Raw genomic sequence first — 17,030 nt, 5'->3', positions numbered from 1 at the left:
GAGAAGGAAATAGTTCAATTGTTTGTAAGATTAATAAGAAGACAAGCTGGATGAAATTGTGACTAACACGTAGATCTGTTATAAGCTATATTTTATGTTTTATATCCGTTTTCTGAATAATCATCCCTCCCACAGGCCACACACATTTTACAATCCATTTTATGCCTTTGCCCTCTCTGTCTTTCTGTTCTTCTTTCACATTCTAATTGTGATGAAAGCAATCAAATATTTCAGATTAAATTCTGGTTTTGATACATTTTTAATCAAAAGCAAATTAATTCCACCATGTGTTAATATTAATTGAGCAGATGCCATCAAACACACACACAAGTGCGAATGACATCATGAGAAAGATGAAACTCTGAGAGAATTTTAATCCAACTAGAGTTTAATCATTTATTTCTAAATCTGTGCTCAGATTGCTTTACACAGTTGCTCTGACGGAAATGGGACAGGGCAGGACGAGTCTGCCAGTCAAAGAGACAGTAACCAGGCCAGGCACATACAGTACTGTACATGCACACTACCTAAGCTTCACTTTAACAAATACTGATACATTTAATAAAGGGACAGAAATGACATTTTATTCGTTAACAATAATGATGACCATAGAAATGTGTGGCACACCACAGCCAACTCTAATTTGGATCAGAGGTGACATCTGAAATTTGCACCAGAATTCAATCATCTCTAATTCATTAATGATTCTGAGAGAAAAAGGTTAGACAATCAAATAAGACAGATGAAAGTCCCTTACTTTTTAGAAAACCATTTTATCTGTCAGAAGGCACTGCTCAACAACAGCATTAAATCATTCAAACCTTGAGTTATTTAATGCTTATACACATGAAGACCAGGCATATTATTAAAACACAACAATTAAATATTTCATATATAAATATAAATATTGTACATAAATATAAAAAGGAAATAAATTGATAGAACAGACAAACTCTAATATCTGCCTAGAAAAAAATTACAAATCCATTTTAAATTATATGTGTATTAAATGAAATCACTTTTAATGTTACATCATCATATATACATAATGTTACAATAAAAAGTGATTTAATATATGCATTTACACATAGTTTAAAAGAATGAACAGCAACAGCATGCTTCATTGTTTGTGAGTTTGGTATAAAAACAAAGAAATAGAAAGAGAGAAAATGTTTTTGTTTGTGCATGAAAAATAAAATCCATTTCAATTCCATAAATAGGCTTTTTAGGTAATAAGGCTAAAGCATGTGATGAAACAGCTTCTGCTGAAAGATGCACTGGCTGCTCACACTGACCAAATGCCCTGATTGGCTCCTGACACGCACTGCAACAGCTATTTCATTACCTGATTGGTTAAGCACACTCTGGTTGATGCTCCTGGCTATTTGATTGGCAGAGGTGTTACCGTGCACAGCTGTGCTGGTGAGAGTGGTGATTGAAGCAGATTTATGTCTATCAGACTCTCAAGAGAATAATCGACCAATGAGGTCCGAGTATTGATTTACATTTTGCCTGGTTTTGTTCACAGATGTATGGGCCACACCCTCAGAGAAACCAGTGATGAGGAGAGGGTGGTTCACAAGGACAGATGATGCATAAATCACAAGCACACACGCAGACACATACACACTAGCTGCTGTAAATAGGTCATCACCTATTAAACCAAATCAATTCTGACACACTAACACATATTGGAACAGAAAGAATGAATCACTTATTGACAAACACTGCTAAAGTGTAAACTGGTGGCAACGTTTTGTATACAAAAGCTAGTGCAAACACACACACACACACACACACACACACACATTTAAATAAACCCAAAACACACACAATAAAACATTACACTGATCCGCCACCAGGTGGAGATTTTCATTTGTGAGTCAGTTGTGAAACAAAGAAACCAAGGCTCTCTCACACACACTAACACACACACACCTCTCTCTCACACTCCATGTCAGAGGAAATGAAAATGCAGCTGGCATAATGTTAAGACAGGAGAGAATCCACTCAGTTAAGGCAGAGCAATCTGATAACACACATGCACACACATACTACAAATCTAGGCTGTAATATGTATTATATCGTACATGATTTGTACAGTATTGTAGTGCTATTTAGTTGTCTATTGCGTGTTGTATTCATACAAGTTCTAATAAAATTAGTTTCAGATTTAGGAATGATTTCACAGAATCAATTTGTAGTCACACACATGTACGTGTACATATATAGGCAAAGAGAGAGAAAGGTGATGGCATACAATGCCATACATTATTGTATGCTGACTTCTGTATCCTGCTAAACTCGCACAGAAAATATAATCCACCCGCTCCCTACACCTGCGACCCAATTATTTGCACAAAAAAAAATATATATAATTTATGTATATCCTCAGTGGTTTATGTTTGTGTGTGTGTGACTGTGGATTGTGTGTAAACAGTGGTATGCACATTTCTATGCAAAGGTTAACGAGAGAGAATAGATAGATGGAGTAGTGCTGCAGGCGTGTGTGCTGGGGTACTGCAGAATGACATCAGCAAGAACGATTATGGGACATTTCAAGTGGACAGAAACAGAACCCAGTGTTCCAAAAGTTCTGTTCTATATTCAACCTTCTCTCTCACACACACATACACACACACAAGCTGAACATCATCTTTCACTCTCCTCATCAAAACTTAATAATTTCACTTGGTCTCATGCATTATCAAGAGCTTCATATCCTAATTCGTTTAAAACCACTTTAGCTATCTTCCTATCTACTTCAAATAAAAAAAAATGTCATGGTCTTACCTTGAGTGTGCTCTGGGGACACAGCATATGCATGGAGAGCATAATAAACAAAGAGAAGAAGAGAAAGAAGCAGAGGTTAGTACTTTACTTTTGTTAAAACATTATCTTGCAGTGCTCACATTTCAAACTCAAACAGATGTGAGATCCGGTCAGAGGCCCAGCTGTGTTGAGACACACAGATGGACATTTGGAGTTTCCCTGAAGGAGACCTACAGTTGCAAAAAGACAACAATTGTTTATCGTATGTGAATTAAATATGGGTTAAAAATGCATGTAATACCAGTTTAAACACTGAAATGTATGATATGAGATATTTAGATTTAATCTTCCAGGACACCTAAGTCAAGCAATGTGGCCACCATTGTACTTACCATTGTTAGTGTACTTACCATTGTTATTTTACATTTGTAAATATTGTACCATATTACTGTATTGTAACATATTTAATTTTTTTGGTCTTTTTAAAAAATATTATTATTGTTATTGATTCTGATTCTATATATAGATTTTATAAATGTATCTGAGATGAGCATATAGCTGTTTTAAACTTCTAGACTATTGGGAAAGCATTTATAAAAGGACAAAGCATCAACACTAAGAGGCTCTAAATATGCCAAACCGTTATATAAACATATACACATTTCAGCCTCCTAGCTTGCTGGAAAGGCTTCTTGGAAAGTAAATGTTTTTGTAAACTTAATTGCAGCAGATGTGAAAAGTCTGCAAACTTGAAAACCCACTGGTGCAGTTTTCAGCCCAAAAACCAAATATGCATTATAACAATAATCCATGACAGTGACCAAAAAAAAAACTTTAAGGGCAAAGAGCAAATACATCATCAATATTAATGCCTGTGCTTCTCAGAGTTAAACTATGCATGTAAAAATAACAACACATCCAAGGCCAGGGAGAGAGAGACATGATTAACAGAGTGACAAAAGGAAGCAATGAAAATGGAGCAAAAACAGCAAAAGGAGAAGAGAAATAGAGTGAGCGGACCAGTCACAAGGACAAGAAAAAAAATAAGAGCAGCATGAAAGAATGGGGTTAGTGAATTAAAGAAAGATAAAAGGAAATTAAACTGGGATTAAGAGGTGGAGAAAGAGTGAGAGGAAAACAAGATAAAAGAAGTGTGTGAGAACCAAATTAGTCAGTAAATGAAATAGCGTTAATTGTTACAGTTTTTAGTGGCTCCCAATGGACTCTGTAAATGTATGTATATTGCACGTGTGAATGGCAGGTCTTTTGCATGCTGGGTAAAGTTCTTTCCCCCTTCAGACCACTGTAAAGCTGATGACTTTCCTCTGTAATCCCATTAGAAAGCTCGTAGTTGGATTACTGTCTCCCTGGTTATGCTGACAGGCCTAATACAACAGCACACATCAACACCACCGTGACCACGGCAAGCGTGTTGGACCAGATTAACCTCAAAACACCTGAGCTACACAATGCATGATTCAGACTCCGCCATAAAGACTCTCTCCAAAGCGATTCTGAAAATATCGACACTTATGGTATGGCAGAGTGATTCTGAAGAGCACAAGGTCACAGCTAACTTGCATATTCCCTAATGACAGTTCAAGCACGCTAAACACAATTTGTTACATCAGTCTTCATTATTAACTGACAGAATTAATGAAATGTTTTTCTGTCTTCTTGATAATGTTTAAAATAACACTGCTACAGTGTTTACTGCAGTTTATTCATGTTTAACAGAAAGCACGAAAACTACAGTAAGTATGAGACATTTTAGACCAGACATTTTCAGCCTTTATAGACCCAACAGATTATCAGTGAATGCACATTCATAATAACTGGAAATGTCCAGACAATCATTTATTTTATAAATCATTTACAGATCCCCAATGGTCTGCAGACCTGGTCAGTGCTTTCAAGCCTTTGCACGCAAAACTAATCATACAGGGGGGAAAAAATCATGTCCTGCTGAACCCACAGGCAGAATGGTGACTTAACCTCACTGTCAACCTCAGCTACAAGCCCACATTACAGCCAATGCTCTGATTACCTTTAGTAAAGGTCACTGACCATCAAGCTCACTGGCAATGACAAAGATAGTACCATCACACATACTAGCATTATACTATTTATTTATATTTATGCTATCTATACTAACATTGTCATTACCAGTGAGTTTGATGGTCAGTGATCTTTACTGAAGGTAATCAGTAATCACACATAGAGATACAAATAATAAACCATTACAGGTATATTAACTGCATTCATATTCTAATTATTAGGAAGGACAGAGAGAGTGAGAGAGAATGAGATTAAGGCATAATTTCAGACCGAGTTGACAACACATAAAAAATAAATAAATAAATAAAGATAAAAAACAACATCACACTAAAACATTCAAACATCAATCAAACATTCTATGAACAAATATTTGGTGTATACAGTATTCAAATGATATGCAGTTGCAGATGTGTGTCTCATACACACACACACATACACACAAGTGGAGAGTTTAGATCTACACAATGAATATTACAATGAGCACAATGAGAAGCAGAGTGATAAAATGAAAAAGAGAATGAAGTAAAGTTTAAAAAGATGAAGGAAAAGATAATGGACAAAAGCAAATCCGACACTAATTCAGAACCTGAGCTAATCTGAATGTCTTTCACGGCTGACACACACACTGCTCTCTTTCAGAGGGATCAGCTGCAGAAGGATGTGGCTGGAATCACTCTCAGGTCTATGAGCAGGTCTATGAACACACACACACGCACACACGTCCCGAGAGCAGCAGACACACAGAAAAACCATGCTAATTCCCTGCACCTGCATGCCAACCATTATTCTCAAAACTAGAAACCAATAAACACGGTTGCTGCAATGATGAAAAGTTATGTACTGTATAACCAGGCCAGTATGGACATAAAACTTGAGCTCTAATGATTTAAAGCTGCAGTCTGTAACTTTTGGTGCTCTAGCGGTTAATAAACAGAACTGTGTGCGTCTTGCGGAATTAAGAACATTGTAGCCAGAGCTACTTCTCTCTGTTTATGTCTATGATGAATCACGCAGGTACAGGGCTACTCCGCAGCGGTTCCACCAATACCAGTCTGAAATAGTCAGAATATAAAAATGTATTATAGGTGTACCATAGTGATTCAGGATAAGCCAAAAACACGGTTTGGAAAATGGATTCATGATGTACTTGCTTATTATATTAATTTTGTAAATTTTGAACACAAAAAAGGTTACGGACTGCAGCTTTAAGCAGAACGAACATATTCTGAATAATTCTGATAATAGTTTCAGCGACCAGTAAGAGTATAGTACTGTCAGCTGTTTAAGCCATGTCAATACATTTAAATCCATGCAGTAGAATTTTATAGATTTTCCATTAAAATCAGTGCAGAAAACAAAGTCGGCAAATTCTGTCAGGATGTACAAAAAAGACATTTAAATGCAATATTAAAAGCAGATTCAAACAAATAAATTGTATTTTTAGCCATTTACCAAAACTAAATTTAAATTGTATTAAATACAAAAGTACAATCAGTCAACAGACATATAAAAAATAGCTGTATCATAAATGCATTATAATCAAGTTGAGATACATATGTATTAATGCAACCTCTTAATTCTAGACAGTAAAAACAAGAACTATTAATACAAAACAAACAGAACAATTAAAGAAATGCTACTAAATAAATAAAGAGATGCAGCTTGCAAGGTTATCCACACAAAACCTCTTTTTAAAAAAAGAAAGGAGAGAATTCAGCCATATTTAAGCTGCCGTCAGTGAACAGACTAAATTATTCACATCGTGCTGGCCTACATCTTCCAGGCAAATGTCTGTGTGTGTGTGTTCATGTGTGAGGGATGCAAGAATGCTGTTCGGACTCAAACATGCTCTTAAATTCACAGCGACATTAAAAGCTTCTGTGAAATCCCCAAAAGAACAACTCTCACTGGAGAAGTCGCTCTGCTAGAGAATAAAAACTGTGATAACAGAAACACTGTCTAGAAATCTACAGAGCAGACCGTCAGATTGTTCTGTATTCTAAAGCATTTATAGGGAAAACACAAATCACTACAACTGTGTATAAACCTTTGCAAAGATTTCACCTCGAAAGTATGCCTTCACACAAGATTTGGCAGATTTCAAACAACCACACAAGTATATAAAAATACACACACCAGACCCTGTGCAAAGTTCATGTTATAAATCCCAAAGGTCATGAAAGTGTGCATATGCACAGTTTTATACATAATGTTTACACATTACATTCTCTTACATTAACACAAACACATGAGATGCACAATGATCCTTGTGTGCATGGAACATGGATGAGACATCCATGATGTCCCTGCTGCTTAAATCACTGATACACACCCACACACACAAGGCTTGTATCTGACATGAATGAGTCACTGTCCAAATGTCTTTGTCACTCACAAAACATACATACAACATACCCAGATGACCACGCAAACAGCACTGGCTGCCATTTTTACATGTTCTTCATTTGTACGCAGCATCTAAGATTAACACTGGGTAAGTGCCAAATGAGAGTAAAATTGCTTTGGCGAGTACATTATTGCAGGACTGTTAGCTGGTTACTTTATCAGGAAGAATAATAAACATTAGAAATAAACATCATTGTCACTCTCACTTTCTCTCCACTATATTCTGTGTGTTTTTTTCTGAGGTTCCTTTGTTTTCCTTTGTTTCTTTCTTTGTGAATTAAGAATTTACAGTATGAGTCTAAATCTAGTTGTGTGCACTCATGCATGCACATGCATGTTCACAAGCACACAATTCACATGACACAGTGAATGCGTGTTGTTTCTTGGGGTATTTGCTCCAAAGCCCCTCCCTCAGGGCAGCCATCCAAAACAAACAAACACACACACACACACGCACACACGCACGCACACACACACACGCACGCACGCACGCACACACACGCACACACACACAGAAGGATCCTGTTTGAATGGAAGTGAATGTAGGAGAACCTTTAGCATGCTGAATAAACTGCTTTTGCGTGGAAACTCTTTGCTTGTCATATAAAACACTGACTGCCTGTTAGCTAATCTTTAACAGGTTTGGCATGATATATGTTTACTACAGGAAAATAGACCATGATACAGATGCTGAGGTTGCTATCTCCTTTAATGAAAGCATATCGTGTTGTTCTATGAATACTTTCAAAATGGCTGCTGTCTCTGAAGGACACACATATATGAACCTGCTCTTAGCACACGCACACACACACAGACACAAGTGGAGATGAGTCACTGTTCCTCCTCCTCCTCCACGCTTTCATGTCAAGTCTCTCTCTCGCTATCATCCTGAATAGAACTAAATATATTACTGAGCTTTTAAAGAAAACATTAAAAATGTAATTATTTCATCATCATTTTCTGGATGCCAAAAAAGGGAAACAAATTACTTTTTTAATTGAAACATTTAGATTTGAGCTAGCCCATACAGAAATCTGATATATGGCCATATATATATATCAATAGTTAATATATGTGAAGATATCTGCACACATTTGTAATTCAGATGTTTGCTGGAGACATATATGATAAAGTACTGTATATGTACAAACATGTGGATAACATGTTTTTTAAGTAACTTTTCAACATTTTTAAAAAAGTGTATTTGCAGATAATATAGTGACCTATTACTATAAAATGAAAGGCCACTTAAGTATACTTAAAATAATATACTTTCATGACTGTTTCTTAACACTTAATTGCACTTTTTTAAATCAAGGATTCAGTTTTAACTTTAGAGTGTTGCCAATATTACATTTGTTAATATATTTGAAATGTGTTTATTGTATAATATACACTGTGTATAGGCTACTATTAAACTATATACTGCGTCCATTTGCACTTGAAGTTTATTTTTCTTTTAAACTTCAGTTCACTTGCTTAAATGGTTTTGCTACAGAAACCCTTTTGCTCAATTTGAATATTGAGATTTTCATCACCAGCTCCTGCTCAATGAACTTATCTTCAAGAGTGTCAGCCTACATAATATTTTTGACATGAAGTGTTGTTTATGAGAGAGAGTACTGCGTTTGGCTGGAGAACTCGGAGCTCTGCACAAGCGTGAAAACTGCGCATGCGCGTCATTTAAACCTTAATGGCCAGCTGCCACTACACAGAGGCAAAGAGTTGGCAGAGGTAAAGGTAAGCAAAATGACGTGTTCGATATTTAGTTGAAATTTTTAATATTTTAAAGAACTTAAAACATGTTTCATAGGTTTGATGTAACTTATCGTCCTGTTTGTGCATCAGGTCATGACAGCAGGTAAATGTTGGAACTGTTTTACTTATTTAAATTGGCAACTTTGACACAGTAAACTAACGTTAATCAATTTAGAACTTTTAATATAAATGAACTGAAGGACAACATGGCGTTCGTTTCATTAGTACATAAGCGTGTAAAGCACATCCAAGTCTTTGTGGAAACGTACTGTACATAGTGTCGTATGTCTGTACATAACTTACATAGTGTTCGTTTTTGCTCTTTGATATTCTGTCTATTTTTTTGGCTAAATTAAGGTATTTGTGTATGTATGATTAAATGAATAGTTTAAAATCATGTTTTTTTTCATGTGTTTGTTGTTTACTTCACTCTCACTGTTACTTCACTGTTTTTATCGTTATAACAGGAATGACATCCACACCAGGCATATCACTGTTCTTCATGCCCTTCCTGTGTCTCTGCTCAGGGATGTGTCTAGGTTTTGAAGACAGCACCACTCATGTTAAAGGGATAGTTCACCCAGAAATGTTAATTCTGTCATCTTTTACTCACTCTTAAGTTATCTCCAAAACCCACATTAAAATATTTTTAATGAAACCTGAGTGGAGAGTTTTCTGTCCCTCCAGTTGAAGTACCTGCAACCAAAACTTTGAAAAACCAAAAAGGCCATAAAGGTGTTGTACAACTGATCCATAAGAATGGAGCAGTTTAATCCAAGTCTTCTGAAGCAATGCAATCACTTTATACAATGAACTGATTTATTTCAATTAATAGAATTAATATAGAATTAATTTGACTTGCATGCAAACAATGATCCACACAGATGCATATGATATAGCGCATCAAATCATTGTGACATGCGAGAACCAATGAGATTTATTCTAGTGTCATGTACTCGTTTGGTGTCGTTCTGTATCGCGTTTTTTTGTTTTTCATTTAAATGTTAAGTTTTGAAATTTTGTTGTATGCATTTGTCATTTTTATTTAATTTCTTTATTTTTTAAATGTGTATAAGTAGTATTTATAAAGTTTTAGCTTTAAGTTTTGGATCTGTTTTTAGTTGTTTTAATACTACAATTGATTGCTTCTGTTTTCCTCATTTGTAAGTCGCTTTGGATAAAAGCGTCTGCTAAATGACTAAATAAATAAATGTACATTTTTGGGCTTTTGTGTTTACTTTATTTTATGTGCTCTTTGTGTGTCAATAACATTCATTATTTTAATTGAATTTCATATAAAGCAATCATATTGCCTCACAAGACTTGGATTGAATCACTTTTCTAACCTTTTAGGATCTTCAAAGTTTTTGTTGCTTGGACTTTCTTGGAGGGACAGAAAACTCTCAGGTTTGAGGATAAAATATCTTCATTTGCATTTTAAAGATAAACAAAAGTCTTAAGTGTTTGGAGAGTGAGTAACTGATGACAGAATTTTAATTTTTTTAGAAAACTGTACAGTTAAAATACAGAATTTATGTAAAATTAAAATTATAAAACGGATAGTTCCGGTCCTTGATTCTGATTGGTTGAGCCAAATTCGAAGCAGTTGTAAATCACTCTAAAAACATACACCTTTGTTTACATTTGTGTGTTGCTCGGCCACCACTTTGTTGGAACCACAACCGTTTCTGAGGAACTACGTTGTTTGGCTGAAGAATAATGTTTTTATTAATATCATTACACTTTATTTGCTCTGTTTTATTTTGTGAAAGCTTACGTATATGGAATGACCGTTTTATAAAAACTCAAACTGATCACAAACTGATCCATGTCTACAAATATCAAGAGATAAATAAAGCAATAAGCAATAAGGGGGTGTGTTAGGCACTCTGCTTCACCTCGTGCCTAACAACGCCCCTTAGCTGTTATAAATTCAATGTAAACCACGTCTTCTTGGGGCTTATTGATTTATTTATCTCTTGATATTTGTAGACATGGATCAGTTTATGATCAGTTTGAGTATCATTCATTCATTCAGGAGGACTCTGATGAATCAGAGATTGGAGATGTTGCAGAGGCCCTCCTTACACCGTGTCCTAACTATACGCCACATGATGCCGGGACACAAAATAAAAGGTATCTTTTCCATGTTAATCAGAGTTGTTTGTTGTTGAATATTTGCCTTTTTAATTTCTCTGTTATCCTTTATAACCATGTGCCAAACTAGGTATGTGTTTTATTACATATTTCTATTGGTCTGGTTTTGGGAACAGGTACAGCCTACTGACAAACAATAAAAAACATTTTTACTTCCTTTTTAGGAAAACATTACAGTGATGCCTTTGTTGTGTCTTTGCCAACACAGGGTAGTAAATTAAGTTTGGTATAGTAACAGTACTTGTGTAATTACTAAATATTTCATTATGATCGTTGTTTTTTAGATTACCAGTTTGGAAGAAGAGGCTACTGGAGTTGACTCATTGTTGCAGGGGAAGGTGGAAGCAACCAAGAGTTACTGGTGAAACAGACTGTTGATGTTGCAGATGGGCTGGAGGAGCACAGCATCATGCATGAGGAAGGATATGTGAAATGTCATAATGTTCAGCTATGCCTCATGTTAGTGTTTTAATACCAAGTACAGTCATACCAAAAACATAACTGTCACTTTTGAAACCGAATGAAATAGCATTCTGTATGTGGTTCTATGTCTGATTAATTTTTACATAGTACTGTTAGAAAATAGAAACTTAAAGCAATAGTTCACGGTCACCCAAAAATGAAAATTCTGTCATCATTTACTCACCCTCAAGTTGTTCCCAACCTGTAAAAATGTCTTTGTTCTGCTGAACACGAAAGATATTTTGAAGAATGTTTATAGCCAACCAGTTCTGTGGCAAAATTTACGTCCGCATTTGTTTCTTTTTCTTTTTTTTTTTCATACTATGGAATTCAGTGATGGCCTACAACTGTTTGATTACAAAAAAAAAATTTCAAAATACCCTTTGTGTTCAGCGGATAAATCTATACATATATGGAACAACTTGAGGGTGACTAATTGATGACAGAATTTTCATTTTAGGGTGAACTATCCTTTAAATACATTTTAAATAACTTGAAAATAAATATGCTGCTATTGCTGTCTAATAATATTAACATATATCTCAAACTGTATTGTACTGCACTGTATGAACTGAACTAATACTGTATTGTAATACTGAATAACTAATTAAAAATTGAAACATAACCACTGTTCCGTGTTTATTTGCAATTTATATTTCAACTTTTATTTTCTAAATATTTGAAACATGTTTAATTAAAAAATATGTACATATATTTGTTATAAATACAAAAAATAAACATCCTTTACCCATATAGGAACATGTATGTTATAGGCTATATACTGTATATGTGTGTATTTGGGAAAATATATGTTACATATTGGGAAACGGCCATTTTTGTAATATTTTGAAATATATGTTGCATATATGTGCAAGTATCTGACATATATTTTTATATCTGTGAAATCCATACATGAACAGATTTCCGATTTCTGTATGGGGGTGCAGCATGCAGATGCATCAACCAATGTGTAATAAGGGAAATAAACAGAAACACAAAATGTAAATGATTCACTACTGGGGAAATGTAAAGTTTTACAAAATGTATAAATGACTTTTGATATTCTTATTAATATTTATACATTTTCAAAGTGTCATTAATGTAAAATACTATCAACTATTCTATTTAAAATTGTGTCCGAAATGTACATATAATTCATGGAATTATTGAATAATAACCACATTAATTACATTACATATTAAACAGAAAAATAACATCACTAGTAACAACATTCCACTTCCTTGCCAATTCTGGGGGCCTATCTTACCTCAAGGGTATAATTTTATCATTTTACTTCAAAATAAAAACTATAAATTCCATCATTAACAAATACACACACACACACACACACACACACACACACACACACATTATTATCCAACAAAATACAATGCCACAGATCACTGTTTTCCAAAGACACAAAATTAGATCAGCTGGCCTTAAACACCCCATAAAACCCATGTTCCTCTTTGACTGGAATTTTTTTCTGCACATTCTGCTCTGTATTCCATGTTTCTTTGTTGCTCTCAAGTTTAAATGACATACACACACACACACACACACACACACACACATACACAGACCTTATTATCCAACAAAATACAATGCCACAGATCACTGTTTTCCAAAGACACAAAATTAGATCAGCTGGCCTTAAACACCCCATAAAACCCATGTTCCTCTTTGACTGGAATTTTTTTCTGCACATTCTGCTCTGTATTCCATGTTTCTTTGTTGCTCTCAAGTTTAAATGACATAGAACAGAGTGGAAGCAAGAACTCTGGCAAAATGCTGACTTGCAAAACATTTAATTTTTCATATGATTAAATATTACCCAGAATGCCAAGCGGTACAGAGACCACAGGGGAGATATGACCTAACAGCTCAGGACTCCAGAGACCATCTATAAATATGCCTAGAAACATGGATACCATAAGAGAGACACTTGTGCCCCCCAGCATGGTTTTACCCCAATTTAATTTGGGATTTACACATCATAATACTTGCAAATAAAAATCTCACATATAAGACAAGCAGCACAGACCTTCTAAAAATAGCACTCATATCCCTGACTCCACCCACATTCAGCACACAGCTCTGCTTTCAGCCTAAGAGATCTCTTGTGGGCTTTATAGCACTCCAGCATTTACAAACTGAAGCTTTAAAACTGTGTCAGAATCATCTATGTTACAGTCATCAAGCTATGTGTTTGGAATAGCATGCTAACTCTTTCTGCAGTAGTATGAATATTGTACATAGAATGTAATTTTGCTTATATATATGCATGCAATATCTGGATGACCTACAGTATTTTTCAATGTGTATGCAATCAGAGCACAATGCATGGAAAAATGTATCCTACAATACACTTAAATTAACCTGAAGTGATATCAACTGTCTGTTTGATCACTCTCTAAAGACCCCAAGACATTTTTATACACATCTGTATTCAAATGCAAAACAGCTAGATAGTAACAGAGCAACACTGGCAGTCATAAACATGTAATGTGATGAGGTCATGTGACAATATAACATGCTACTATTTGTAATGTAAAGCATTTGACACACACACTTGCAGAAAGAAACAAGAGTATGCTGAAGTATATACTATATAAAGTATGCTAATACTAGTAACTGAACAAAGACAGACAATAAAGGCATTATACATATCATTATAGACCAATGCATCTAATAATAATATTCATCATTTAAATTAAACACACTTCTAAAGCCGGCATGACCGTTTCTATGACCATTAGGAGAGATAGAGTTCAGAAGATAAATGAAGACTTAAGGTCAAAGATTATATAAATGAGAGAGAGATACACTTGAGACCAGCTGCAGACAGAGATAAAGAGGACAAAGCTACTTATAACCACATGAACCAAAAGCAGAACTGATGTGACCCACTAAAGTACTGAACCACTGCAGAATGGACCTGACCTGCTCTCATGTACATACATTCACAGAACTGTCTGCCCTGCCCTGTTATGCCATTGTTGTGTTTCCTGCTCAAGCCTTTTGTACATTTACATCTGCACAGTACATTTTGTGTTCTACCAACCTGTAGTGTGTTGCAGTTGCATTAAAGCTCATCTGCATTGACCTGCCAGAGCTATAACAACATATGTCAGTGCACGGACCTGACCTGCTAAACAGACATTAAAATGATCTCTCATGTGCAAAAGGCTCAGGCAATTCTGTTCTGCATTAAGAGAGAGAGAGATGCCAGCTGATTTGCATCCTGGATGATCTGTCAAAATGAACACAGTTCTGAAAAAAAAAAAACATTCGACAGTAAAAACTCTAAATTGTGAATGTGGAATGCTGATGCATCACTAAAGAAACTGTATCCTGAATAACTATCCCAACACAGTCCTTTCCAATTATCATACATATTTGAAAAAGGAAAAAAAAAAACATTTTAATAAAAATCAACAGTTTTAGATGGCAAAGCAAGTTTTTATATTTGAAAGATTACAAAAATATTTTTTTTTTCCTTAAAATAGCATGCATCAATAATATGACCATGAATATGCATCTAAGTTATGCATCAAGAAGATAAAACACAGGCAGCAGAGCAGAGCTTAGATCCAAATCACATACAGGTAAAAACAAAACCACACTTAGCAGAATGTCCAGCTAACAGACAAATAAACTAACTAAGCTTAATTGTTTCACTTTAAATGTAATTGTAAAAAATAAATAATTAGTTACTCCAAAATAGCTGCAAAAGGCCTTTCTGTGTTCTCGCTCTGCTGTTACCATAGCAACTGGGGTGGGCAAAAAAAGGTCTAAATTTCTGCCTTTGATTCTTTTATAAACATTAAAAATATTTACACTATCTAATATTGTGAAATCATTTTAACAGTTATTTTGTACAGGCTGGATGTCAGAGCATTGATAAATCAACTGCAATGCTAAACAATTAAACAGTGAATTTAATTTAACTGAAATCTGAACCAAAGATGAGTGTTTATAATGGAGACCGCCTGAATAGATTTCCACTGTTATAAACTCCAAGGTTTTTATTCAGACACGGAACAAAGACTTCAAACAACAGATGCTGCAGCAACTTAATGAGATGCTGAGCAGCACCCTAGCTGGGCTGGTCTATGATCAGTGTGTGTGTTTTTGCTGGACCAGACTCAATATTCTGCTGATCTCTGCAATACCTGATTAGACCTGCAGTTCAGTACTCTCTGCGCAGCAGGATAGTGGATTTCATCATCCACACAAAGAGCATTTAAAAACCTGACTCATCCCAACATTCAATAGAAAATACTGATTTAATTTAGACAAATTAATTATTGTAATAGTATACAACAATTTGTCTATATTAATAGATAGATAGATAGATAGATAGACTTCAAATGAAAATTACAAGGGAAACAAAAAAGATGAGGAGAGTGAGGGAAGATAGAAAAAAAAAACCTTAAGAGAGATGAAAGCTCTGTGGCTGAGGGAGCGCTGTGTGTGTTCAGCAACATGGAATAAGGCCAATCCTGTCTGCTTGATGGACTAAAATATGCTCGAGTAACAGCCTGAGGTGTTCAGCACATAAATAAACTCCAATAGACAAAAAAAAAAAATCTGCTGTCATCGGAGAGCTACATTAAAACAAGCAACCTCATTAATATGATGTTTATTTACACAGAAACAATCTTATTAACCACAGACAAGCACGACAGCACAACCCACTACACACACCGAGAGAACACGCAACTAAGAGTGCCTCCCACAATCAAACACATGAGTCTGTGTGTCCTCTTCACAGGGGGATGAATCTGTTGACACCATCTGCTGACTAAATTACAGTATCAACTTCTCCATCTAAATCCATTTTATGTAATAAACCCAGTTGTTTAAAACCCAGCAAGCTGACCAACCAATGTATACTGTTAATCTCTCTCTGTTTGTCTCCATTTCCTGTTCATGTTTCCTTTTCTCAGGGTAATGAATGTGTTGCTATGGATACCAGACAGAGAATGAATGGGAATCAGAATGTGCAGTGTGATGGAATGTTAATGATGACAGAATTTGTCATCACATCTGCAAGCATTTGCGAATGAGACTGACAATAGATAAACAAAATTTACAAATACAGATAAGATCAGGGGAAATAAATGCTACAAGCAAATAAGTTAGTGAGTGAGAGAGAGAGAGAGAGAGAGATAGAGAGAGATTTTCTCCATTATTTTCATAAATTTAAAAATGGAAAATGAAATACTTTAAAAAACATTATCAAAAAATAAATAAATACATCAATTAAAAAAAAAATCAAATACATCCTTGCATCTTTTGCAGCAAACCCTGTATTGGAGTTATTGAGATAATCTAGTGAGACACTAGACTTCCTACTTCATATACTTCCAACAGCGAACTAACACTACATCGCATATATACAGATTATACAT

The sequence above is a fragment of the Sinocyclocheilus rhinocerous genome, unplaced genomic scaffold (assembly GCF_001515625.1).
Source record: "Sinocyclocheilus rhinocerous isolate Xijiao unplaced genomic scaffold, SAMN03320098_v1.1 scaffold50, whole genome shotgun sequence".
NCBI classification, from domain to species: Eukaryota; Metazoa; Chordata; class Actinopteri; order Cypriniformes; family Cyprinidae; genus Sinocyclocheilus; species Sinocyclocheilus rhinocerous.
This window is presented reverse-complemented; position numbering follows the sequence as displayed.